We start from the raw sequence: 26961 nt of genomic DNA, 5'->3' as shown, positions 1-26961 counted from the left end.
AGGGCATAACGGAGGACGCGAGAGCATCTAAGAAAACAGCGTACTAAGAGCGGGTGATATACCCTTGAACATCAAGTGCTTTGTGTGGCTCCCATGCTGTGCCTGAATAGTGCTGCTGCAATCCATAATCTGCATATAAGTGCAGGAAAACAGGAGGGAAAAGTGCCTGCTCTTTGCTGGGTGGCTCCCAGTCAGAGGTTCAAATCCAGTTCAAGTCCACCTCTGTGGTAATGGATGCAGTCAGAACTCCTGTCCATGAATTAATTCTCTCTCCTCACCCTCAGCTTCACAGGTACAGGACATACGCTTTTTCCCCCACAGAAGCATTTCAGTATGAGACTCGGATTCAGATATGCGATTGTGCTGACCTCCCATTTCACAAAGATAGCTAGAGGTCCCATATGACAGATCTGTCACGTTTCCTGCAAAAAAACAGCCTCTCCCACAGAGCATGCCTCGCTGGATCAGAGCCACGCCACGCTGACTCTCCTGTGTCTCGAGAGTCATCTCTGCTAGACCCAAATGGTACAACGAGTCCCAACAGTGAAGGTGTTATCCAGCGTTACGACTCCATCACCTTTATCTTATGGGAGCTTCTGCACCGAGGATGGGGAAAGTTGAGGTCAACAAAAATTGTCACAAGTTCAGCAATGGAAATATTCTCACAGGCAGTACAGGGCTGGGGCTCCCAGCTGCCGTAGCGTTGATGATGAAATAAATTAAACCACTTTCTATCATAATGATATTTGGGTAAACCATGACAGTAATTGGGCAAGGGAGCTCCCCTCTGATACTTGAATTGCAGTACACAATTAAAAAGAATGCTAATGAGATTATTAATAAGATACAATATTTAGAAGGCCACGCCACCTTTGTTACACAGCGAGCTAAAAACCCTGCAGAGTGGAATAGGCCAAAAATCATAAGGAGGAAAGAACACCTAGAGTTTTTTTCCCTTATAATACTGAAATGATGCCCTTAACTGTTTAAAGAATAACAATGACAACATTTCACTCAACAGAGGAATGCACAGAGCAGTAAGTAAAATCTGGCAGGGGTTGGCAGTAAAATCAAGATTTACAATCCATAACGTGCCCATGTCTTGACACAAGAATTACTTTTATTGAAAATGTTCAACATAGTTTGAAGCCAAGTTGTTCCACAGATGGCATCTATAATGACAACACACCCTAGCAAACATAAGACAATTTATGTTAGAGCAAAGCACCAGCAGGAAAAAAAAAAATATGAAAAAGCAAACATTTCTTGCTAAAAAAATCATTATAACAAAACACTGCATGCACAGTGCTGCAGAGCCAATACCCTACACAAGGATACTAGACCGATTAGGAAATATGCTTTCTGCTAAGAATTACACCAAAGATATTGAAAGATTTCTTTAGTTGGTATGTAGCTCTAGTTCAAGGTGAACTTGAAATCCTAAATTACAAGAAGCAAAAAGTGTGAAGAAAAATTTACCGAGAGAGCAAGTTAAATACGCTGAAATGATGAAAAAGCTCTAGAATCTGAAGTTAATCTAAGTGTAAGATATGGGATAAAACAATACATTCTCCTGTTTATCTAAACAAATTCTCCATTTAACTAGTAATTATTATTCTTCTGCCTCTTGTCAAGAGAAACTTTAAGGATCCAAAGGACTGATGTAAATGGGAAGAAAGCTTACTCACATAATTTATATTTTCTTATAACTTCATATCCTAATTATGCCACAAGACTTGTGGGACTGCCTTTACTGAATGAAGTTACAGCATCCAAAACTCTTCTTAGGCCACTGGTTTTAAAGCAAAATATTCTCACAGAAAGAAAAAAAAAATAAAGAAAAACACATAAATCTTGATTACCATAAATTTGTCACAGAAATTGTATGTCAAGTCTTTGTTTCTAAGCTGTGGTTCCTACAACTGGAAGACACAGTGAAAGAACAATAACTAGTAAAGAACAGAAAAGGATCCTGTGCAAAGGTTTATGAATATTGCCTGTTCCTAATACTCATTCGTATGGTGATTTTACGTAACTTCTCTTTGTTGCATATTCAGTTTTATTGCATATTCATTTTATCAATGTCAAGTGAAAACCAGTACGGTTCAACTGATGGTAGAGGGACTTCCTTTTTCCTCCTCCGTCTTCTTAAAATCATTTTATTTGTGCGTTTCCATTATTGAAAAGCTTCAGGCTGTAGTAGTTATCATGTTCTATAGTGTATATTTGGTACTAATGAATCACAGCCTTTCACAACCTGGGTGAAATGAGTCATAGTAATGACACCTTTTTGCTACACTATATTTATTTGCCAGCAGGATCCCAAATGGCAATACTTGCCATAACATGGCTGCTGCTGCTGTTCTCAGTCCTTACAAGAAAAGGACAAATAAGGAATTTTTATTATTTGTAGCACTCATAGAAGAAAGCACAAGAGGTCTTTTTCATGACTCAAAGGCTACTAGAAATTGGCTGCCCTGAGAAGGCCAATCTCAAATGCACACCAATAAAAAGACTTTCAAACATTCACTGCAGTATACAGCATTGCTCATAGAGAAACTTGATTCCAGGGTAATTTTGAAGTATGTTAATCTGCAGTACCCTCGTTTGAAGGTGTAATATCACACTGCTTTATTTTGTGTACAGCATACATTAAAATGTGTGTGAGTATGAAAGAAAGTATGAAGAAAATGGTATTAGGAGAGAGAAGGAAGGATTATAAAAACAAATAACCAGCTTTTTTTCATATCTTTCTTTCCATGCTGTGGTCTTCAACATGACCAGCAAAACAAGATGACTGTTTAAAAATTCATGTAAGTTTTCTATACTATTATAACTTCTTTACATACCCAAATACATCAAGACAGAGTATAAATGTATAAAAAAAAATAAAATCACAGTCCTGAATATAAAGTAACCGTAATATGCAAAGCTCACACCTTCAGCTACTTAATATAAGCCCTTACTAAGAGAAAACAGTATACGCCTATTCATTTCTGACAAACTGGGACTGCATCAACACACATACAGACAAAAATTGTTTCTACACCATCCTGAGTAGTGCCAAATCTTAGATAGAATATGAAAACAAGAATGTTTGCCTAAGCAAAGACAAAAAGTGGTTATTTAGTAGCAAGTATGATGATGGTGATTATTTTCAATCTCAAAACTAGTTGTTGGGGTTAGTTCCTCCTGTGTGACAAAATGCTATCATCCCTATCAAAAAGAATACAATAAAATTACTCTATTTGTAAAAAAGTACTATATGAACATTTTAGGAACTTGCAGCATTTGCCAAAAATTTAACAGTAAATGAGCAGTTTAAAAACAGTAATCTATCTCTTTTCAGGAAACAATTCTCAAGTACTGCTGTTCTTCATGTTCTGTTTCCATGCTGTTATACAAATTCAGCTTTCCTCATTCATTTGGTCTACTCTGAGACAGTTTGTTTCTTTATTCTAAGCACCTAAAGCTTCAGAAGCAGTATTGAGTCCTCCCTTGAAGATGCACACTTTGCCAAGCAGTACAAGAAGCAACATCAACTGAGCTCAAGAGCTTATATTTGCCTGTGATGAAGCAAATGACCAAAGCAAACAGTCCAGTGCCTCACAGAGTTAAATGGAAAATAACTGGAATAGCAAATACCATGAGGGAAACTAAAACTTGCTTTCAGATAACCTCAGAATTGAAAGGGAGGCTAAATTCACTAAGTGAATTATTCACAATTAAATTATTTGCAAAGTTCTGTCTGAATAACAAAGTGTTTGATTGTGCTGGTTTCACAGCAGATCATGAAACTGCTCTGATTCAGCTCAATCAGATGCAATTCACCTATTCACTACGCCAAGATCTTAACTTGACTTTTTGAAGGCACGCATTCAGTTCAGGGACACTTTGCAAAGCAGTTTTTCCTGGGCTCTATTATTTATTAGGAACTACCTGACACTGTAGGACAGGACCCTACACCCTTCTTTAGGATGGAGACATAGGAACAGCAAGCCACTCATTCTTCCAAACAGAGGTGTGATATAGAAAAAGCACAGCTCTACCACTATTCCTTCAAATGAACAGTTTTGAAACAATGATCCAGGTGGTACTTTATGTCTATATACAAATTAATTATATTGTTCTACACGATTCGTTATCCCACGTATGATTAGCCCGCTTCGAACACCAAATCAACAGCAAGAATTCGTTTGCCTTTAATTGTCTCCCCACCTTCAGCATGTTCAGCTCAATAATCTTGTTTCTGAATAGTTCTTAGCTGAGTTTTTCCACAGGTGGGAAAGGCTGCTTTATACCCTGACACCTCCAAGGGCTAAGCAATTTCCTACGAATCCCGCAATGCGGAATCACATAAAATCATACACAACTCACAGCTTTGAAGGTTTAATATGAAAACCTTTAAAATGCTTTATTTGTTTTCAGAAGATTGCTTATAATCTCCCGTTCAAAACCAAACCCTTTTTCAGAGATTTACCATAAACAGGAATGATTGATAAACATAAACATTAAGTGTTGATAACTTCAACAGATTGTCACATTTCTGACAAGTTTCACTTCTGCTGAAAAGAGTTTAAATAAGCCTTTGGAAAATGTGTACAGCCCCTTGAAATCTCATTTATACCAGCTTCCTTCTTATGTCAAATTATTATTCCAGTTACCTTAGTTACATCATTTTGGTATCTGAAACATGGATACCTGCGGCTTATTTCCACATATAGATTTTAGAAAATTCATTATTTCTCCATGCGTGGAGTCTTTATTTTCACAATGTTACCTGCGCATCGGTGGCTTCGTTTATTTCTGTACTTAGGGCAGATAACAGCGAGCCAGTGAACTCCAAGAATTCTCGGGAAGATTTATACAAGAAATCTACCAGCTGGAGGCCTGAAATAGCAAGGTAAGACGTATTTCCCCCAACATCTAGAGACGTACTGGCTATTAGCAGAGTTACAAATCTGCTGTTTGGTTACACAAAAGCAGGCACAGCACTCTTGTCTACTTTACCATTTAACCACACACCTGCACAAATCACAGAATCACAAGGTTGGAAAGGACCCGTTGGATCATTGAGTCCAACCATTCCTAACACTCCCTAAACCATGTCCCTAAGCACTTCATCCACCCGTTCCTTAAACACCTCCAGGGAAGGCGACTCGACCCCCTCCCTGGGCAGCTGTTCCAGTGCCCAATGACCCTTACTGTGAAGAATTTTTTTCTGATATCCAACCTGACCCTCCCCTGACGGAGCTTCAGGCCATTCCCTCTTGTCCTGTCCTCTGTCACTTGGGAGAAGAGCCCAGCTCCCTCCTCTCCACAACCTCCTTTCAGGTAGTTGTAGAGAGTAATAAGGACTCCCCTCAGCCTCCTCCAGGCTAAACAACCCCAGCTCTCTCAGCCGCTCCTCATAAGACTTGTTCTCCAGCCCCCTCACCAGCTTTGTTGCTCTTCTCTGGACACACTCCAGAGCCTCAACATCCTTCTTGTGGTGAGGGGTCCAGAACTGAACACAGTATTCAAGGTGCGGTCTCACCAGTGCTGAATCTTACCAATAAGCTGAGGCACAATAAGGGAATTGCAACCAGATGGGTTTTTTTCCATGCACAAATTAATAAACATGCTATATTCTTAATTTAAACATCTTTTTTTTTTTTTTTTTTTTTTGCAGCTGGGGAGAGCGCCACCCAGCAACTGGAAAGCCAAATCATCACAGAGAGATCCAACCCTACCAAGCCTGCTTTGAATAGACTCTGTAAGTCAGGTTAAGTTTATTAAAAGCTTTAAACATTTATAAATCTCCTGGGAAGCATGACTTTAACGCATAGTATTTAGAGGTAAATCACTGGCGTAATAGAGAGGCTCCTTCCTGTAGCCTCCCGGGACCAGCAGGCTGGCTCAGAGGATGAACTCCTTTATCATCCTCACAGTAATTGTAGCACATCTTGAAATGATTAGATCTATTGTTAGAACAGGCCTTGCCAGCAGCTGGGACACAGTGATTAATAGAAATTTCTCTTTAATTCCTTAGGATGTAGAAGTCTAAAGTCACAGTTGAGCCCTGGACCCCAATTATTAGGTGATTAATGAAATTATAATTGCCACCCTTTCGTTCACATTCATCGCTAGGTTTACTATTAATCATCAGAGGTAAAGCACAGGAAAAAGAAAATATTGTACAAGAGCTACGCTATGGATACACGAGAGAAGCACAAAGAGGTCAGGAAAATATTCTTCAATGCACCAGGCTGGAGTAAATGTATATCATCACCAACAACTTAACACTACCGACAGTTCAAGTGAAGGTCAAACTTGCTAGTGGAAATCATTTTCCGCCTCCAACAACTACCACTTTAATCCACTACTTGAGAGACAGATACAGACCAGTTGGCCATCAAGGCAGAAGAAAGTTTTTAGCATCCCTGTCAAGTTAAAGGAATGATCAATCCCAATAATAGAATTCTCTTAGAAGTCTTAAGAATTTTTCTTTGGAAATCATGTAATACAGAAGTCATATATATAAATATAGTGTGCACTTCTGTGGGTGCATAGACAGTCTTGCACCATTGGACCTATCCTCTGGACATTATGTACCTAACCCATACTGGCAATCAGTTGACAGAGCAGCCAGGTTGCTGCTAATGCTTCCCTCCATTCCTGCTCTTCAGCGCTTTTACTCACTAGTGCTTCTCTTAAACTTTATGGGACTCATTTTCCAAGACTGATTATTTTCCAACTAAAAGTGGCCAACGCTGCTCAAACATTTACGAATTAAGTGACTAAGTCTACTGTCTATAAAATATACATTTCAAAAAAACCCAACATTTAGAACTGCTTCAGCCTCGTAGCATTAATGTCAGGAAAGGTCAGATCCAAGATGGTTTTTTTCCCTCCTCGACTGATCAGATTTTACAGAAGGAATAATTAGTTTTTCACAGATCAAAAAACTATGCAAGGGATGGAAATGAAATGCAACCGGAGAGAAGGATTGAGGCTCCTTTATCTCCTCTGGCATGAACTGCTCTTTTAAGATTTAAGGGCCCAACTGCCATCACCCCTCAAGAGACCCTGCAGGATAAGGAAGAAAGGTTTACTTGGATGCCACAGATCCGTCAGCAACCTCAAGCAGAAAACGCGCAGAGAAAGGGACAGGACTTTTCCCCACTGTGCAGCCTCTGCTCTTCAGTGCTGCCATACATTTTCGTACACTTGCAGCGACGTGGTGTAATGTAAATGACTATTTACTTTGCACTGATCTGTATCAGGTGAAAAATCACCGTAATTTAGATCTCATTTGTTTAGATAATAAACGATTTGTTTATACTGAACTTGATGTTTTACCTCAGCTACTTGAAATTTCATTAAATAACAAATCACTTGTAAAGACCATGCTTAGGTAAGTCAGAAATAGCAAGTCTGCCACACATGCCCTCTCTGTATTAACATCCAAAGCTCACAACCACTTTACTGTGTTTACTGGCAGAAAGAAATTATTTCTGTCATCAGCCATTTTTGACTGTCTGAAACTCTGATTGGGAGTGCTTTTTTTCAGTGCCGATTTAAGCCAACGTTGCTCAACTTACATCCTGCAACTTTTAAAACAGAGGTGGATGAGGGCATCAACGCTGGTTAATTTTCATACTAAATTTCAGTCTCCTGGGGAAAATAAAAGACCTCACTAATCTTTGATGTGATTCATCTGAGCATATGCCAAAGTGTACTAAATTGTGTAAGAGAGGATAATAAATAACTACAGTGCGTGACAGAGTAGGAATAAAGCGCAGTGCAGCTATATTGCACTGTTCAATCAGACGGTTGGGTCAGTTAATGCATGAGCTCAAGGCTGAACATCAATCTTGGCAGCTGTCGAGACATCCAGTAACGTGGACTCCGAGCAGCTCCCAGTTCCTCAGCTGGGTGGGCATAAAAACAGGAACGTCACAGAAATTTACAGAAGTGGTATTATCAATCACTTTGCCCTACTTATTTCCTATAAACCGGTAAATATTATTATGAAGTCTCATCATGAAATTGGATACCAAGATCTTTAGTTTCTATCTGGAAGCTAACAGATATATCAGTAAATTGGGTTACAAATTTGGCAGATGACTATGGCTATTCCATATTTCTCCTCCTGCAAATTACAAAGTTACCTTCCAATCATTTTTCAATCCAAGAACTACATACCAAATAGATACTAGAAAGATTTTGACTTTCTAAACATACAGTACTGCTGAAAACTAAACGGGTTTTTGCTTTTTTTTTTATTATTTTTTTCATTCCGACTTCCTTAGGGAAAAAAATATTCTGCTCTTCTTTCCTACAGTTGTGATTTAATAATGATTTCACAATAAAGTAATACAGCATCACCTAAACGCTAAGCAAGATTTTCAAGTCACATTAAGGTTCTGATAGTTCATTTCTAGTGATGAGATGGCATTTATTGTGCTAATACTTAGTCTAATGACACAGCATTTTAACAAATTTCTTTTCCAGTAAAGCTCACAAATTTTCATAGTCTGGAAAAGATGCTGTTAGTGTTTAATGTGCTGGTAAACAATTACCCAAAAATCTCTCAAAGACTGGTGTATGTACTCCAATCAAACTCTTCACAAACATACACAACACTCCTTACTTCTCTTACTTACATATTCACATAGCAATTTTACTTATTTTTTATTTTGAGGGAAATCATCCTGATTTCGTAGTAGAGCTGTTCTACAGATATGAGCACAAAATATAATTCACTCCTCAGAAGCAGAAATTATTTGTCATAGGTTAATCACATATATAAAAATATGATCCTCCATATACTCCTCTCTGTGTTCCTTTGCAAATTTATAATTGTCTAGATCATTAACCATTTGAAGGCTCAGTATACAAAATGAGAAGTTCCTAGCAGGATAAATTATTTGTGGCTGCTGGTTCATATTCCAAACGTAACACAGTGAGGCAGGTACAAGTAACTAACTAGCTGGTTAGATAAAATAAGCTAGCTAGCTAGCTATGTGGACATACTATAGAAAGATGTACTTGAAGGAGCCCAAATTCAATAAGTTCTTGAATAGATGAACTCTAGGGAAACAGTAGCTTTCTAAATAATACAGCACATATTATAAAGGGTCACATTTTTACTGGCTTTAACAGACCCAGGAGGGAAACTACAGTAGTTTTCTTTGATCTATTGGCCTATATTAAACAGTGATGTGCAGGAGCATTGGGAAATGTCCTAATTTATTCCTGGAAAATATTTATGCATATTGTCAGATGGAACATTCTTAATACTGCAGTACTCTATCATATGGGAAGGATTAAAAAAAACTAAAAGGAAATGGAGAAGTATGTCATTCATCCAAAATTGAGTGGAATAGCTGGCTAAATTGCTGAGAAGCAATTTTGATTGAACTTCTTTGCATCAAGGTATTCACTTCATTTTGTTCAACAAAACGTAGTACTTTTTAAGCTCAGAAGCAACGTGCAAAAAGGGGTGCATAATCAGTAGGCAACTTCAGATGACAGATATTATAAGGCAAAATAAGACTTCCCAGTAGATGTTAAAGTCTATGCAGATACAGTCAAAGAACAGAATATGAGCTGTCACTCCTGAATCAACATTCAGGCTTGCCTTCCAGTAGATTCTTGGGTTCGGGGTCCAAAGATTCAACAGAGGAAAGTGACAACACAAACATGAACTTCAGCAAGACCTAAGCAGACTTGTAGAAACTTTACAGCCTTGTATGAACCAGCAGTGTTCACAAACTTCCTCAATATTAGAGGCTGCTACAACTACACCAGAAATATTTAACTCATGCCAGGAATTCCATACTCATTCCAGCATATTTAAGATTTTCGTTAGCAGGAGTTAATTCAAAAGAACAAAACAAAAGTTCCGCTCCAACACTGTCAGAGATACAGCTCTGTTCTCAAACACTAAATGTCATCCTTTTTCACTTTTTTTCAGAGCACAAACAGCAAATAAAAGAAAAAAAAATCCTTTTCCTTTGCATTTTCTAAAATTGATTTGTCCCTCTTTTCCTCCTATGCTCATATTGCACTGCAGTATAACACACTGACAATACTCTCTGAAATTGGGAATATTGCACATCTGTTTCTAATCAGAAGAATTTAATAATATTCCATCAATGAAGGCATTTTGCATTTATACCATACATTTAGGGTTTTTTTTTTTATAAGAAAGGAGTGTGACTATCTGTCGGTGGCCACAGTAGCCGTGGACATGAATAGCAGTCTAACAGCCTCCTCTGCATACAAAAAGCGTACCCCTCGGTACCAGCTGAAATTCTAATCAGAGTTCCCTCACAACACAGATATTGTAGGTGTGCTGTGCTAGTCATTTCTGTTATTATAAACGACCTTTCAGGAATTGAAAAAATTGTAGCTTGTCAGCTGAGACTTGTAATCGTTATCCATTCAGCTAAAGGATTTAACAGGTCTGCTTGTAAAGGGAGAAAAAACAGATTCCCTTCTCGCTAATCTCAGAAAGACACAAGTGGTCTAAATTAACAGTTACCTTAGACGTTGAGGGATAGTTCTGATAACACTGTATTAGAATGAAATTTAGTATATTCTGATGGGAATTTAATAACCACAATCAGCTGCAGCCTGAACAGAATATGTGCAGCAGTTGAATTACCAAAGAAGCAGCCGTGATTCCTGTTGCCCCCAATGTACTGTCCCAAACGTGCTCAACGAAGCCCTCTTTTTGAGTGATACCTGCGCTGGTTATGCATTTAGAGAAGGCCGTCTGACCACGCTAAGGGTTCAAGGGGCACACAAAATAACACAGAAAGGTTCATACCCTAAAGCAAATAGAGACCACGTGATAAATTTACTACAGAAACAAAAGCTGTTTAATGTCCTGTGTAACACAAAAGGAGTTACAGCACCCGGTGGTGTTATTGCAATCTTAAATAGAAAGTTATTTTAATAGAATTCTTTATAACTTCAAATTGCTCCTTAATATCTAATAAATGAGAAAGATGACTTAAACTTCAGGTCTTTAACTACATATTTAGATGTATAATCTGTATAACATACTTGTTACTGTCTTCGTAAGAAGAGGGAACTTGCATTCATTATCTAATGTATAAGTTATGTTATTAACACTGCAAAATATTTCATAGCCTTTCTAGATGACAAATTACATTAAAAAATGTTCAGGAATAATTCATAGTTTAAGCAGATAACTACAAGATAAGCAGTGAAAAAAAAGATAATAAGGAATATGATTAATATAAAAGCCGTTGTATTGGCCACTTGGGGAGGAGAAAAATAACTAACCACTGTTAACCACAGACTTGAAAGTGTAAATCATCTTCAAAACAAAACAGAAGAACCCAAACCGATGTGCAAGTACCTCTGTTCCTAGGAATGTTACTGACTTATCAAATCCTACCATTCTCCAACGAGGGCCCCAGCCGTTAAACTTAAGCAGAGCATCCTTTTCCCCCTGCGCAATCCTGTGTTATTCATGCTGTTACAACCCCAGCACTGCTGTCAAAATAAGTTGAAATCACGTTGTCCACTTAGTCATAAAATGGGAGCTACCTTTCCTTCACACGGAGCACTTCATACTCTAGTAAGCATTACAAAAAGTACAGAGTGCTTTAGGAAGAATAGCTGTGTAATAAAAGTATAATTGAAATGGCTCTATTGCTGCCTCATTTCATCACTCACACCGGCCTCTGCTTGTTAAATTTTAAGATCTCTTGGGAAACCAGTGCATAATATAACTACACTCCAGAGTGTCAAAACAACCACTGCTATGATTTATCTCATGCGTGACATCAAGGCTCTATTTTAAACTAAAGATTTTAGCAGTAAAATGAGCCTTTAAACTTTCACACTTCCTTACTTTAAATAAAGTGGGCTAGAATTTTGGAAGAACTTAAGGACTGTTATAGACTTCCAGTTGTTTTTGCCTTTCCAGGAATGTTTGAGTCCTGTTACTCTTTTGCATATCAAAACTCATTATAATAGGGAAAGGTAATTTGGGTTTCTTGAACAAAAATTAACATAAGAAAACAAAATTTCATCAACGAAGCAACGAACAGAAGAAAAACAATTCAAACAAATTCAGAATCCAACTAAAAGTTTAAAAAAACATAATTTCTACATAGTCTTGTAAATTATTTTATCTATCCTTCCATAGAACGCACAGGGATTGCAAATATTTCTGTGTAACACAGACTAATATCTTCAGGAAAGGATAACTGGATACCCAACAGATATAATCCTCCTGCCATGAGGTGCTCTCTTTGGCCATCTCCCAGCTGGCCACTCTTCCTACTCAGTGCTTTGAAGTTGTCTGTTTAACTACAGCTTTCCTAACATGCTGAAGCCAACAAGATTTTAACAGTGTTTCTCAATTTTGTTATCTTTTCATGTGAAAAACAACTTGTCATTGTCTTGCCTTGATCCTTCTTAGGCCACTGAGGAATTTAACACCCACCTTCAAAAGAGGTAGGTACCCACATATTCGCTGCGGAAGCATTTAAAGCTCTCTTCACACAAAAATGTTTTGGATCTATACACATTATTCCATCCTCATATGCCTCTATAGGGATACCATGACATAAAATGGGCTGTTACTACTCTCACAGGTGACAGAAGCAAAAGATATCTGCATTTCTGCCTCTCCTTGCTAACTTCACTAGTATCTACAATTAATCTGGAAAATCCTTAAAAACACAAATAGCACTTGAAAAATTTCTTCTACCTCAAACCCCACTTGCAACAGGTAAGGTCATCACAGACTATTTCTCGTTATTTCTTTCTAAGGAAAACTACCAATGCACAGCAACAGCGCCATTTCTTCATTTGGCCCTAATTTCCCTGTAAGGAATTCCACAGCCATTAGGTGTTTCCTACAGGAAGACGCGCCATGAGATTCATTTTGTGTAGGCTTAATTAGCAGTTATACATTTACTTCCTTCAGCTTCACAGAGAAGACTTGACTGCTCTGTAGTAACGTCTAGAAGTCAGTAATAGGCCGTATAACATACAATATTACTTTTTGCTTTCTGTTGCAATGGCTTACTGCAGCTACAGAAGATCGATCGTTTCCAGTATGCTTTTATTCACAGGCAATTTCTTCTTTGTGTTAAGAAACTGTTGCTAACTCTAAGGCAAGCACCCCGACAGAAGAATATTCAGAAGAATACTAAAATAATGATTTAAGCAAGTGTTTTTTACACCCACCTGTCCTCACTCCATAAAAGCTGACCAAAAGATCAGAACGGGCTTAGAAGTGACCAAAGGCGATTTCCCTTCAGAGTCCCAGACCTGCTATTTTGTTCAGTATAATGCAGCCACAAGAGCGTGTGTCAAAAGCTTAGATATTGTATGCGTCACGATACTCTAACACTGTATTTCAGAGAAAAAAAGAGCAAGAGGACACAAATTACAAAAGAGATTAAAACATCTTTTTGATAAATTCATCACCAGTAGGAGTACGCATGTTTGGGTTTTGATCTTTGTTTTACTGTTTCTTTCTTGTAGATCTATAAAGTGGAACTTTTAAGTTACGACTACTGTTCATCACTCAGTACCCCTCAGTTTATTCCAGCATTGACAGGCATAAGAAGAAATTGTTTCTAGACATTGATAAGAAAGGAGAACCGCAGGCTGTCATCGGCAAATTTGGTTACCAGGTTCCGTTCATTCTTCCAGCAAGTCCTCAGCCCTCAGAAAGCAGCAGAACCACCAAGTAACACGGTCAGAGAGATGCATAAGGAGACAGGCAGGTGAAGCCCTGTGTCTCCACACTGTTAACACACCCTATCTATTCGCCCTATTTTCTAAATAAATCTGAACAATTTAAACCTTAGAGTCTAAAACATATTGAGAAAGTAGAAATCAATGGAAGTTTTGTTATTTTAAGAAAGCAATTCCAAAGACTCTGAAATATCGTCTCCTTAAGACCTCAGTTTGCATTTTCACATAATTGTGTGGCACATTCTTTGACTGTAGGAAAAAAATAAATGAAGGAGCTGTGTGGACTTTCTCTGCAATGTTCCCTATAGAATGAAATGAACCATGGTTACCTGATTTCCATTTAGCATAAACAGTATTAATCATTATTCAACTAAAAAAATACAGATTTTTATTGTTTCAGAACCTAAACTCTTTGTGAACTCTGCAGTTATGTCAGGTGGATGGACTTCAACGACCAAGATCTCAAGGTCAGAAATACAAGGAACTAAGTAAAGCAGTAACTTCACATTGTGTAACAGTCTCTGAGAATACTGGCCCCTGACATATAATGCCATGAAAGAAAACGACGAACTTTCATTTTTGATTTAAAGAGTGTAAGTTTACTCAAAGGTACTTTGCTATCCCCCAAAGTTTTAGAGTAGCATAACCAGCCTTTGCCACTTGTCAACATTTAATAGCCTACACCCCAATGATTGATTTTGTTCAATTGGATTTTTTTTCTCCCCAACTTGTGTATTTAGCTTTGAGCTGCAGCAGGTTGACAAAGCATCTATCACAGTTAAACAATCTTATTCAGAAGCATTTATTTTCTGCAGCTATGTTTGTTTGGTCTTCTGCTATATACATTGTTTTGGATGTTCCCACATACCGACACAAGTTCACGTTGTGTCTGCTTACCATATCACATAAGCTGGTTTGTACCTCCTCTTCATTCTGTACTTCTCCTTATCATCGCAACTGCCACTCCTACCTTCTAAGGGAGTTTAGTTTATTTGGCAAAGAAGATCACTGTATAAGGACCAGTATAAGTCTTTTGGAAGTTATTATAAAACATTTAAAATATCCCTATGCTCACTTCATTTAAAAACACGATCTCTCAAGACACTACTTGAGTAGAACGGGAATTTTCCTATCCATAAAGGTAGCTGCTGTACTTTCCAATAATTTAAATTACGCTCTCCAATAATTCTGATATCTGAGTGCAATCGATACATTATTTCAAATTTATGGTGTCAATCACATTCCTAGTTTTCTAAAGCAAAGTGTTATCAACAGAATAAGTAAATGAGAACATCTTCTGCTAAGAATAAAGAAAAGTAATAATTCTGGGGTCTATTCTAAGCTTCATCTATCTCCAAGTGTGAAGATATAAAAGAAGGAGTTAAAGCCTGCATAGGAACAGTGCAGAAGAGAGTGAGGGTGGGTGTGCGTGTCTGGGTATGTGTAATCTTCTAACATCAATCTTTCTTCTTTGGGAAAACTGGACTAGGCAATGTTTTCAAGATGCTTCTTAAAAGTGAAGCCCCACCTCCTCTTTAGGAAGATAATTAGGAACTGTTTTACACCTCATTGTTCTTCTGTCTTTTGATGAGGGTAGGAGCAATACACGAATTATTTGAGAAGCAGTGGAATTAAATCACACCTCTCTGCAAAAACTGCAATCTGTCAGGGTCCGAGTACTGTTTTGTAAAGTATCATTAATGGATTTGTAGCCCACAGAAAATATAACACTAATACTTGAGGAATATATGAGGAACAACTACTTCGTATATAGCAAAAGACTTCTTCCATAACTGCTCATCCTGCAGCTCTTTCTAGGTAGTTCTAACATGTTTATTTGTTCTTCACAAGTACTGGTTTACGTTCTAACTGAAGGCCAAAAATTGTTTTTTCTCATTCAGGAAAACCATAAAAAAACCCAGTAGAGAAGTTGCTCGAACAGAGTGAAGTCGTCAGGCACAACTGGCTTATTTTACAATGGCTAGCAAGAGAGATTCATTCCTTCTAAGGGGAAAACAGCATTTTTCCATTAAGTGAACTCTTGTATAATACAGCAGCATCTCTCTGCTTCTTACTGTCTACACAACTCTTGCTATCCATGTTTCCAACTGAGTTGTTTACTTTCTCTCAAATCCTCAACTTGGCAGAGCTTGTGAACAGACTGCCACTCCGCTGAGCACAGTTCCACAAATACGAAAGAAAGAAGCAATTCTGAAGGAAGCACATCTGAAAGAAGTAAGATAAAACAGTGATGGCACGATTATTTTTATTTTATCAAGTTGCTGTAAAACTGCCAAGCCCAGAAGCCTACCATTTTAGCTGTGTTCTGAAAAAGAAATCAATAAAGCAAGCTAGTCCCTCTCACTGCTCCTCTTTAAAAAAAGTTCAGATGCTTCTGATTCACAACACTTGTAAATCTTGAAATAGAGAGAATGAAACAGATCATAAAAAATCATTACTTTTACTTAAACAGACAAAGATCTGTGTTAGACATATACACGAAAGCAGTTAAAGAAAAAAATATCAGAATTCAAAAGCACCACAAGCCTTGTTCTTGCTGAGACTTGCCTGCCTTGTCCCACAACCCCACAGGCAGCCTGCTGGATGGGAAAAGAAAACGCAAATCATAAATGCCCACTGTGGATAGCAAAGTTTTTACGAATCTGGAGAAATGATCCTTAACGTTCAAAATGAAAAATCTGGAAAGAGAAAATTGTAACACGCGCATGACACAGGATCACTGTAAAAAACACAGGTTTTCCTGTAGGTAAAAGTGGGAGAGAAACAGCAAAGAAAAACCAATGAAATACATAAGAACAGACAAACTTTATCATTCATCTTTGATGATAAGAGTGCACTTCTTTCCAGAAAACAGAGAAGACCAACAAAATTTTCTCAAGGTCAAAATAAAGCGAGCTACCAGTTTTAGACGGTTTTCTCCACAAAACGATGAAATACAAAATCATAAGTTACTTCCATACTTTTACTTATTTGTATGAAGTTAACAAACAGAAGAAGCCCCAGGGTTACTCCATGCATGTGTCAGTATGCTTACACCACTGACACACCTGCTAAAACAACCCTTTGGTCTGTGGAAGGCTGGCTAAGCAACGCCGTGTGTTTGAAGTGAGAGAGCAAAATATATAAAAAGGCTGAAATTCTATTAAAAGTGTTCTGTACTGCATGTTGATCCATCATTACTGGCTATTACCCTGATAAAAAGCCACCACAAACCAATGTAAGATCAGCTGCAGGGCAGCCAACGTGCTCCTTACACCTCAGTGTCAGTGCTGCTACAGGTTCAGCTCAGGTTTCTTTTCCAGTAAAACATGCTCACAGTCTACAGTCAGGTTGCAGAGAAATACATGGAAATACCTTTTCAAGATGCTCTAGCAAACATACCTTCTGTATTAAGCATACGGAATAAAGATGATGGTATTTCATCATGTTATCTGAACCACAGACCCACAAACTACAGCAATTTGGAGGGTAAAAATGTAAGTATAGACTATCACCAGATAAACAACCCAGTATTATGTCTCCCCATGTTGCATATACTTATGGAATTGTTAGTACTTCAGAACAGAATGATGCTGCCTTGAACGTTCTGAATTGTAAAAATGAGCACTTAAAACTAATCTCGGCCACTGCGATAACTCACTGTGGTCACCTCAGGAGAGGAAGTTTCTACAAGTGGTGGCAGCTTGACTATTTAATGTGAATCTTTGTGCAAGAGTGAAGAGGAATTCAGAATAAAATCCTGAGGGAATAAGGTAGCACAAAGAAAGGGCATGACACAGAAAAAATAAAGTAGAATTTCTTCCTCAGTTCATAGTTTCCACCATTCATGTTGCAGCCATATAGTGAATTCATCACATTACAAAGTACTGTGCTGCTGGTGAAAATGTATGCATTTAAAAATAAAGCAGTAGAATATGCATCTTTTCAGGGATGATGAATTCTACTACAAACACCAATTGCTGTCACAGTGTTTGCAACATTAATTCCTTCCTTGCTCTGAACTACTTCTAATACCTGTTACAGTTAGAAAAAAAAAAGCAAAACTCACTACAAATATTTTTTCCAACGTGTGTGTTATTTGGGAAAGCATAGAGGAATTCCAAAACAGAATCAAAATACAAAGCTTTGGTCATCCTTTTCCTAGCTGCAGTCTTGGTCTGCAGCACCAGTATCTACTATCAGGTACCCGGCATTCTTTTCTAACGTCACTTTCCCTAATTTAACTTCATAAACAAACAAAACAATTAGAACCATTTTATATTGATAACAGCATGGAAGAACGTAGGAGCCTTCCAAATGAAGAAGCTTATACTTAGGAAGAACGATCTATACCGAAAACCTACTTTCAATCATCAAATAGAAGCAATTGCTAAATAAAATATTTTCATTTCTAAGAGAAGACAAATACTGTATTATACACATCTATTTTAAGCATCTTCAGAGTTAGCACACACTGTGTTGTTCACCTGCGTCCTTCGGTTACAAGCAGGCAGACCGCAGGCCGGATACACCATTTCAGCAGCATTTGATTCCAGGCCACTGTCTTTTTGAGACCTCCTGTAATTTGTCTCCAACTGTTACAAAAACTTGTGCTGCTGGAAGATGAGAGAGGCAGGCTCGGTCAGATGGACAGAAATGGCTTGGAATCATATGGCTTGAAAATCAGTAACTGGTCCTGCTTTGCAGGAATGTGAGATGGCAGAACATGTGACACAAGAGTTCAGGAAGAAAGTCTTATTTTTTTAACTAAAAATGAGTTGCTTGCTTTCCCCCTCATTGCACAGACACTTGGATGTAGATAATGGAGCACATGCAGGAGCCCTGTGGCCAGGCTGGACTCTGACACTCAGTACGGCGTCACAAGCTGCAATCAAAAGCCATCAGAATAGGCAAAATCTCTACAATGTTTTCTGTTTTCACTCGCTCTCCGTTTTGCAGTCCCTTTTAGATAAAGGTAATCAATAAAATATTAACAAGAAGCACCTTATAGCTCTGCATGCCAGTGAGGTCATGAGGTACAGCCTGAGGAGTGCGAAGTGATGTCTTCAAGGCCAGTGCTGCTTTGGCTTAAGAGCTCGACACCACCAGCAGCGCAGCAGCATCCACCCGCTCTGAGCTGGTGCCTGTCTCCTTGCAACAATTAACCCAGCCACTGTAAACGCTGAATATAATATGATGAGCTTTCCTTATATGCCTCGTTATTTACTAGATTCTTTCTCAAAGGCAGATGGAGAGAACAGTGGTGTTAATCTCATTTGGGCTTTGAATGGATATATAATATTCATTACCGTATAGCCATCGGGGCACCAAGTCAGAGTGTATCTGCTTTATATGCACTAATTTGCAGCCAAAAAATTATTCAGTCCATAAAATATCCTTCAAGAAAAACAACTGATTTCATAGCTGAGAATTTGACTGAAAGGGTAAATGACCCTACAACAGCAACAGAGAGCCACCATCACTTCTATGAACACACAACAATAATGAAATAACTGAATAGACTGGTGAAATACCTCATCTCAGTTAACTAAATACAGCCAAAAACTACTTTTGACATTGAAGATACGTGAACTATAGTTTAGTTAGCACGCCATGGTGGTCCTAACAGCATTTGTGAATAATTTGTGCCTCCTACCTGAATGCTAATATTGGGTTTCAGTGTTCCTCCATCATGATCAATAATAAAACGTTCAGCATTACAGAATCACGACTAGGACGGACACCCCCAACTGAAGAGCTCACATGACACATCTAGTGCCCACTTCTGTTATTCCCTATCTCAAGAATTTATGACAGTGCCTGTGCTTGCTATCCATGAAAATAAAATTTGCTTCGCTAATTCATCAGGAGAGAAGGTGTAACAACCTTATTAAATATCGTACACATTATTAAACATTGGATAAGTTTACAGTAACCAACAAAATAAAAAAAAAACAAAACCAAAACCACTACCATCAAACAAAAACATCACCAAGCAAAAGTGGTTAAAAGTTTCCTAAAAGCAGGGTGTGCAAAAGTAAAAACTCAAGAGATTAACAGATAGTTGAAACTCCAGCAGTTCCAAAAGCTTTCTCTTTCACACCCATTCTTCACACAAAGATCCACACTGAGGCCACTACCATTTTTAAGGTTTAAAACATAACACCAGAAAGCTTTTATTACGTCCGTGCATTCCAAAAGCTTTTCAGGCCACCCCTCTTACTCTGAGATGGATGCACGCATCTGCTATCTGCCTACTGAAGGGGACATTCCCGTGCACAGCTTCCACCTTGCATTGCAGCTAACCACTCCGTGAGTGACAGCGAATCGGCCACTGGAAAAATGGACCCCTCAATGAATCACGCCTCGTTTATGTTTTCTGTTTTAAAATTTATGCCTGTTGAGCGCGGCTCAGAGCAAGCAAGTTACACTTCAATGCAACTTAACGATTTTGTTACTCCATGCTTTCTCCTGAATAATGGGGATGTCTCCGCTTTCTTGCCAAACGTGGGTGATGGCAGAAGAAATACCGTGGGGAGGAAAGCCACTCTGAGCATCCTGATGGATAACTGAGCATCTCCAAGATCTCATCTACATTTTCTAAAAGCAGATCTGTGGTGATTTACTCGGACACTGACAGGTCTTTTGGCGTCTCACAAGATGAAGGAGTAGCTACCTACCTGCCCTTTTTAAACAGTGTCATCGGATATTTCACTACCGAGTCCTCCAACTCAGCGTACAGCAATGGAGAATAAATCAGCTGCCTGTGTTGAGCAGTACAGCTCCCTCCTGTCGCTCCAGTACAATGCACACTGACGAGATGCTTTCTGGGATTACCCGTTTTCATGCACACTGGGTTGAATTTCCAAGTGATGCTCTACAGCTGAGCTGCCCGCTGCTGTTACCTATTCCTTCCTCATTTACACCCCTGTTCAAGTCTGGAATAACAACAACACAGACACGCCAGAAGCAAGAGGGAGAAAAGATTTAACAGCGTGAACCAAAAAAAATAAGGCAGACAACATTACTGTCATGGTGGACAAAACCAGGAATAGATGTTCTCAAACACTCAGGCAATGACTGAGAAAAGATTTAAATATTTCAAGGTAGAAAGGACCTGAAACCTTTACTATCTCCCAATTTTCCACTCAACACCTTTGACATTTGAGCTCTGAAAATACATGGAAGAATCTGACAGAGACAAACGTATAAGTGCCTGTCCACAGAGATAGAACCTCAAAGTGATTGGCTTTCTCCTTCCGTACAGCTAAACGCCTAAAAATGTACAGAGTAAACTGTATGGAAACTGCCTGGAGAGTTCTGATTTATTTGAATTAACTCATAAGAGAACGGTAGCCTAGCTCAAATTGAGAGTTTTTAATCTTGGAATCATAAGCTGGCCTGGAAAACAGACAGATAAACTTAAATGAACTGGGAATTTTTCCTGCCTTTGTAACGATCTCCCCTGTTGAAATCAATAGTAAATTCAGGGCTCACAACTCAGATATCCTGATTTTTTTTTTCCCCCTTATTTTCTCTAAGCAACTTTCCAGCTACATCAGATACTAACATCCAATGCCCATATGCTATGGCAAAACTAGATCTTTAAAAAATATATGTATTTTTATATATACACAAAGCCTGTCAAAATTACCAAAACCTTATCAGATTAATGGAGCTGTTCTTGTTGGGCACATGATCTAAGCAACCCTCCTCTGCTGCATAATAACTCTTTATTTAAATTATAATTTTTTTCTTTGAAAATATCTCTTCATTAAACTCCACTTTTTAGATTTGCAGTTGAATAGTCCCAGTGGCCTAATATATGTGGATATATTGTTTTATATATGGCATATTGGTATTCTTATATTCCATATTAAATGGAACAACCAGAGAAAGGCTTGCAATGTAAGAAATACTTAACACCCATTTCCAATTAATAAATTGCTTTTTCATTAAGTTACCTTGTAGAACTGTATCTCGATTTCCGGATATATTATTTGTATTGAATGTCAGAAATACAGATTATAACGTAGAAACTCAGCTAAAACAAACAGTGGTGCTACCTGTGAGTAGCAGGTTTGTCCCTTTTGGCAGCCAGGTACTGCACTAGCTGCTGCAGGAAAGAGTAAAGGTTTATGAGAAAATCCACTATAATTATTTTCAAAGTGCAGTTTTTCTCTTAAATTTCTTAACAAAATACTATTTCAGTCTTGCTGGTACCCAAATAGGACCAAAACAACTGTCTGCTTCCAGTTGGCTTCCAGCTTGTGAGGCCTTCACTTTAAAAGATGAAAAAAAAATCTGGTTTTAAAATTGGAACGCTCCTAATCAGTTCAGGTATTTACGTAGGCAACTCTAATTGTATTTAGAACCCTTACACCTTCTACACTGATCCGACAAATTTCTATTTATTTGTTCAACTAATTAAATTACCAAGTCTTTTGTGTCGGAACTCAGGATTACAACCGAAGTTCCATTAAATAAGGCATCCGCTTGAGGCATGTGTAACCTTATTAAGGCACCAAATAAAATGGGAATATTTTGAGCACACAGGTTCTACACACTGAATAAAGCCAGGGTATAACTAGACTGTGTAAGCCTGCTTCGGTGACTGGTTTGTATCTAAGCTGAAGACACCAACCCAGAAATAAAGCTTCACTTTCATTCCGACTCTCACTGATTTCAAACCCTAAAGGCTGAAGCTGTGAGTAAACAGGGCACACCAGGGCTTCATCAAAAATAACTCAACTCCCATGAACTGTGGGAACAAAATACGCACAGAATTATTATTAGTTGCTTCTCTTCAAATACTTAACCACGGTTGTTAATATTTCTTCCTAATGTAAAACGTTCTGGTTATCACTTGAAAAGAGACATCTATTTCACTTTGACAGGATTTTAATACAAGATAAAACCTCAAGCCGTATTGCCATATATCTCACCGCTCAGTAAAACTGAGGTCTCAAACAAGTAGCTTAAACTATATACACGAGGAGCACGGGGGCAAACAGGGGTGGATTACAGTTATTATTGGGCACTCTTCCCCAACGTGCAGGAGGGGGACCGGCTCCATCCCTTTCTGGCGCAGCAGCGGAGGGGACCACGGTGAATTGGCAGCTCTCCTAACAGGACATCTCTCTCAGAGGGTGCTTGGAGACTTTTCTCTCCAGAATTCTCTTTCTTGCATATGGAAGGGAAAGCGTGGTTGCAGATTAGGGTGCAAAACTGATGAAAAGAACACAAAGTACTGCAGAGGGTTCTGCTCGCAGTTGCTGGGCATTTAGAGGGAATGAGAATTACACGACTTGATTTACTTTACAAAAAGTGATTAGTAAAACCCCCTGTGGATTTCTTAACTATACTGTGGAGGGATATAAGATTAGTGTAGCAATTCCCATCATCAAACGTATTTACTGTTAAAATATTGGATTAGTGATGTTGTTATCCACTGTTCCAAGATTATAAAGTGATTCTTTAAAATTGAGCAGAAAAATACTGCACTCTATCATTTGTAATTAGATTTCAGTCTGAGAGTTTTTGCCTTTCCACAAAAACTAATTCTTAAAAAAAAAAAAGGATTGTGACCTACACAAATCAAAACCAAACCTATAGATGCACAAAACATCTCCCCCCTTTGAGCAACAGGAACTGTGCACTACATCAGCCTGACAAATCCTCATCCTTGGATATTTAACCCTCACGGAGAACTTTGAGGAGAGCTCTAAACCTTCAGGGTCATCATTGCCTGGGTTAGCGGTGACAACATGGACGGTAAAAGAGGAAGACCATGAGGAAACATGATGAATTAATGTGTTCTTTAAAGTAATTATGCCACATTTGGGCCAGGAAAATCAATGCAACTGTACCCTGGATTTTTTAGTGATTATCTTAAGTAAGTGAGAGCCCTTGGATTTCTTACAATTAATAAACAAATAAAAGGCTACAGCACTAATAACACCACTTTCTCAACTTTTATCCTGTCGAACGCATCTAAGAATCACTTCTAAGCAGTAATTAGATAGATGCAGAATAGATACTGACGTAAAGGTCACCAAAAAAAAAGTTTTAAATTGGAAATACTCTGCAACTTAAGAGTGGGAGTTTTGCTGTAACTGCCATGCTGGCAAACCTCATTATTTGCTTCTACTGCAGTTTTAAGCTATATAACCTTAATCATTGTTCTTTTTTCTTATTTTGGCAAATCCTTATTCTCTCTTTCGAGATATATCCTCTCGGTAATTTGGAAGAATAAAACAATTTGATTCTGAATCATAACGATTGTGATCAATATTATTTTTAGGCTGCTACCACACAAAATTCAGATTTTTGAATAGCGTCAACAAATTCAAAAATTTAAACAATCACAGAGGACTTTAATTTTAAATTGTCCTGTTTCTAACTGACCATAAAAATAGCGGCTATAAATATGTAATTCTTAACTGCAGTAGCTCTGAACAGCCATGGCAGGGTTTATCAGCTAAATGTTTAATCAGGCAAAGCAGCAAAAAGCATAAGCGCAGGAATACATGGTATTTAGCATGTAAATATAGCTTGTAAACCAATGACAAGTCTATTTGGGAAACTACTACCACACATGTTCCTTATCTGCAAAGGTCTTGTCCTGAATTCTATCAGAACAAGCATCTCACTCTTTTTTTCCCCAGGCAGTAACACCAGTTTCCATTCACTGAGTTCACAGAAAAAAGATACAGAAAACTACAAGTTAAAAGGCATGGCCATGAAAAAAGAATTCTCATGTTGGTAACTGCCATACTGCTCAAGGAACTTATTAAACCACAGCCAAAAAAAAAACCAAAACCCCAAAAGTAAGAAAAAAAAACCCACCGCAGAACAAGAAACGAGCCTGACAAAGCACCACAATTCTATTTTTTTTGGTCTAATTGAACATCTCACTTTCCAATTTTTCAGCTACCTGTCTGCTTCTAAGAAGAAGTCTTGAAAAAAATAAGGCAAATGAGCGCCACGACAGTAGAGGCACCGTGAAGCCTACCCGCCCTCTGCACAAAAAGCACCATTTCTTGTTTCCCCCAGACTATAACCCCTGTGTGAAATTGCCCAACCGCTAATAGGTACCAGCTTCTCACCTCGTGATAGCAGAGGCCAGATGTGGTACTTTCTGCTTCATTGACTCTTTGGCCCTGCACACTGAAACTGTGCTCTCAGCTATTTCATTCACTCTCTCTGTTGATAAAATGCATCCCACAGCAGCTCTCAACATTGAGCGGCGCGAAGCAGCCCAAGAAAACGTAATGATTTTTTTATTGTTATTATTACATAGACAAAAGTAGTGAGTCTCTCTCTCTCCCTTCGGGTGGGGGGAAGAGGGAATCGAGAAACTTTCTTGTAAATAACACCTTTTTTGGAAACAGAAGTTGGTTTTACTCATGGATCAGTCTAGCAGCTTTTAAATATATTTCTTCTTCTTTTAGAGTTGGGAACCATTTGCTTTATGAGCACCATTTGGATCATTTGCCTGTTGCTCATAAAATAGACAAAGCTTTTATCCATGCCATGAATTTTTACTCACTTTATACAAAATATCTAAGGAGGGATTTGCAGGGGCCAGAATTACATCCATGAAAGAATTAACAACTAATTCAATTTTCTGCTACGATAATGGTGCCAGCAGGTTTTGATTTTGTTGATTAAATTTCTTCTCTCCACAAAACAAAAAAGCATATTGGTTTTAGCTTCTTTGTACGTATTTCTTACAAAACCAGATTTATTTATTTTTTTTTTTCCAAAAATGAAGAGGAACAACAAAAACATTTCACATACTTAAATCTGCGTAGTTACTAAATAAAGCAGCGGCAAACGCAGCTTTCAGATGTGAACAGATAACACAGTGAGGGCTTGTATGCTCAAGAAGAACAATGATTCTTATCAGCACTGGGATGGCACAACAGAATTATTTCTTTGACAACGCTGCTGGCAAGAGTCACAGAGACCACCAAAGCAAAGTGGTTGCAAAAGCTCACCTGTCACGCATGCTCATGAACCAGAGCCCCTCTAAACGGTGATCCAGCATCAAGCTGTCTCCTCCTCTCACAACTTGGAAGCCAAAACTCTCTTCTGTGCCAAGGAGTTGAAGCTCAGCCCTACCTCCAAGCTACCTGCCTGCCCTGCAACACACGCTGTAGGCAAGGGAACAGGAGGAGCCCGTTAGCCCTCTAGTAATGATTCATTAGCTGTTTAGCAGGAACTGCTGGAACAAAGCGCTTTCCTGAACAGTTTTGTTCCTGCACATAAGGAGTTACTGTCTATTAGTAACTACGGACCGTAGCAAGCTCCTGTGGTCCTGCACATAAACATTATTGACTGCAGACACAGATCAATGCACGCTTAACTATTGTGATTAGCAGCTGCCTGCATAGCAGCATTTTGAGGTTTGGGCACGCAGTAACTGGAAACAGTCAGGGCAGACACTGCATCTGGGAGCCTCTTCTTTAGTAAGAAGGGAAGATGCTGTGTTTTGGAGAGTAACACCAGGGATTTCCCTACAAGACAAACCCCTACAAGACAAAGATAGCATGTTTACAGATAACAATCTCCTTTCTATAGGCATATATTGCACCTGTGACTATAGAGAAGGAGCTACTATATTTAAATCAGCTTGTACCATGAAAGCCTGCAGATAGTCTTGTAACTAGTAAAAAAAAATGCATTCAAGTATGAAATGAGGTAGCAGTAATAGAGGTAATAAGGGTTTGGTTTTTTTTTTTTTTTTTTCCATTTCTACTTCTAAATTCCTACACTGTGTTTGCCACATGTTTTTTTGAGTAAACATGCCCACAGAACAAGCCTAATAGGATTAAATATATGTAGTTTGGAAAAACTAGAGACTAGAGTATTTGTTTGGGCAGTCTGCTTATAGACTGGAAATACGAGGCAGAGCCTGCTTAGGCTACGGTCACACTATCATCATGGATCAGGGGGTTCTGCCTCTGCCTGGTTCTCCCCACGCTGGCCCGGAAACTCTCGACTTGGGCATTACAACTATAGCTTCACTGCTGCCTTTAGGAACAGGTGGAGCCCACAGAGCAGAGGTAGGTATTTCTGTCAGGAAGCGGCACTGTGCAATATGAATTACAGATATGGCAAACTGCTGAAGGAAGAATGTCTCCATGTCCATAACAAGAAGCAATCTTCCCTCCGGGAATTTGCAGAAGCCGCCTGATTCCCCAGGTTGGTCTTCCCAGC

At 38.5% G+C, this 26961-nt stretch overlaps 1 protein-coding gene across 3 annotated transcripts in view; it reads right to left on the bottom strand.

Moving 5' to 3' along the window:
- The window catches only part of PCDH11X (protocadherin 11 X-linked), a 470689-nt gene that overhangs the window by 217078 nt on the left and 226650 nt on the right, over positions 1 to 26961 (bottom strand). The gene's annotated exons all lie outside the window — the stretch shown is intronic.

Source organism: Cuculus canorus, chromosome 10 (assembly GCF_017976375.1).
Source record: "Cuculus canorus isolate bCucCan1 chromosome 10, bCucCan1.pri, whole genome shotgun sequence".
In the NCBI taxonomy this organism is placed as follows: Eukaryota; Metazoa; Chordata; class Aves; order Cuculiformes; family Cuculidae; genus Cuculus; species Cuculus canorus.
Note: the sequence above shows the minus strand (reverse complement) of the source record. Positions and strands in the feature narration are given on the sequence as shown.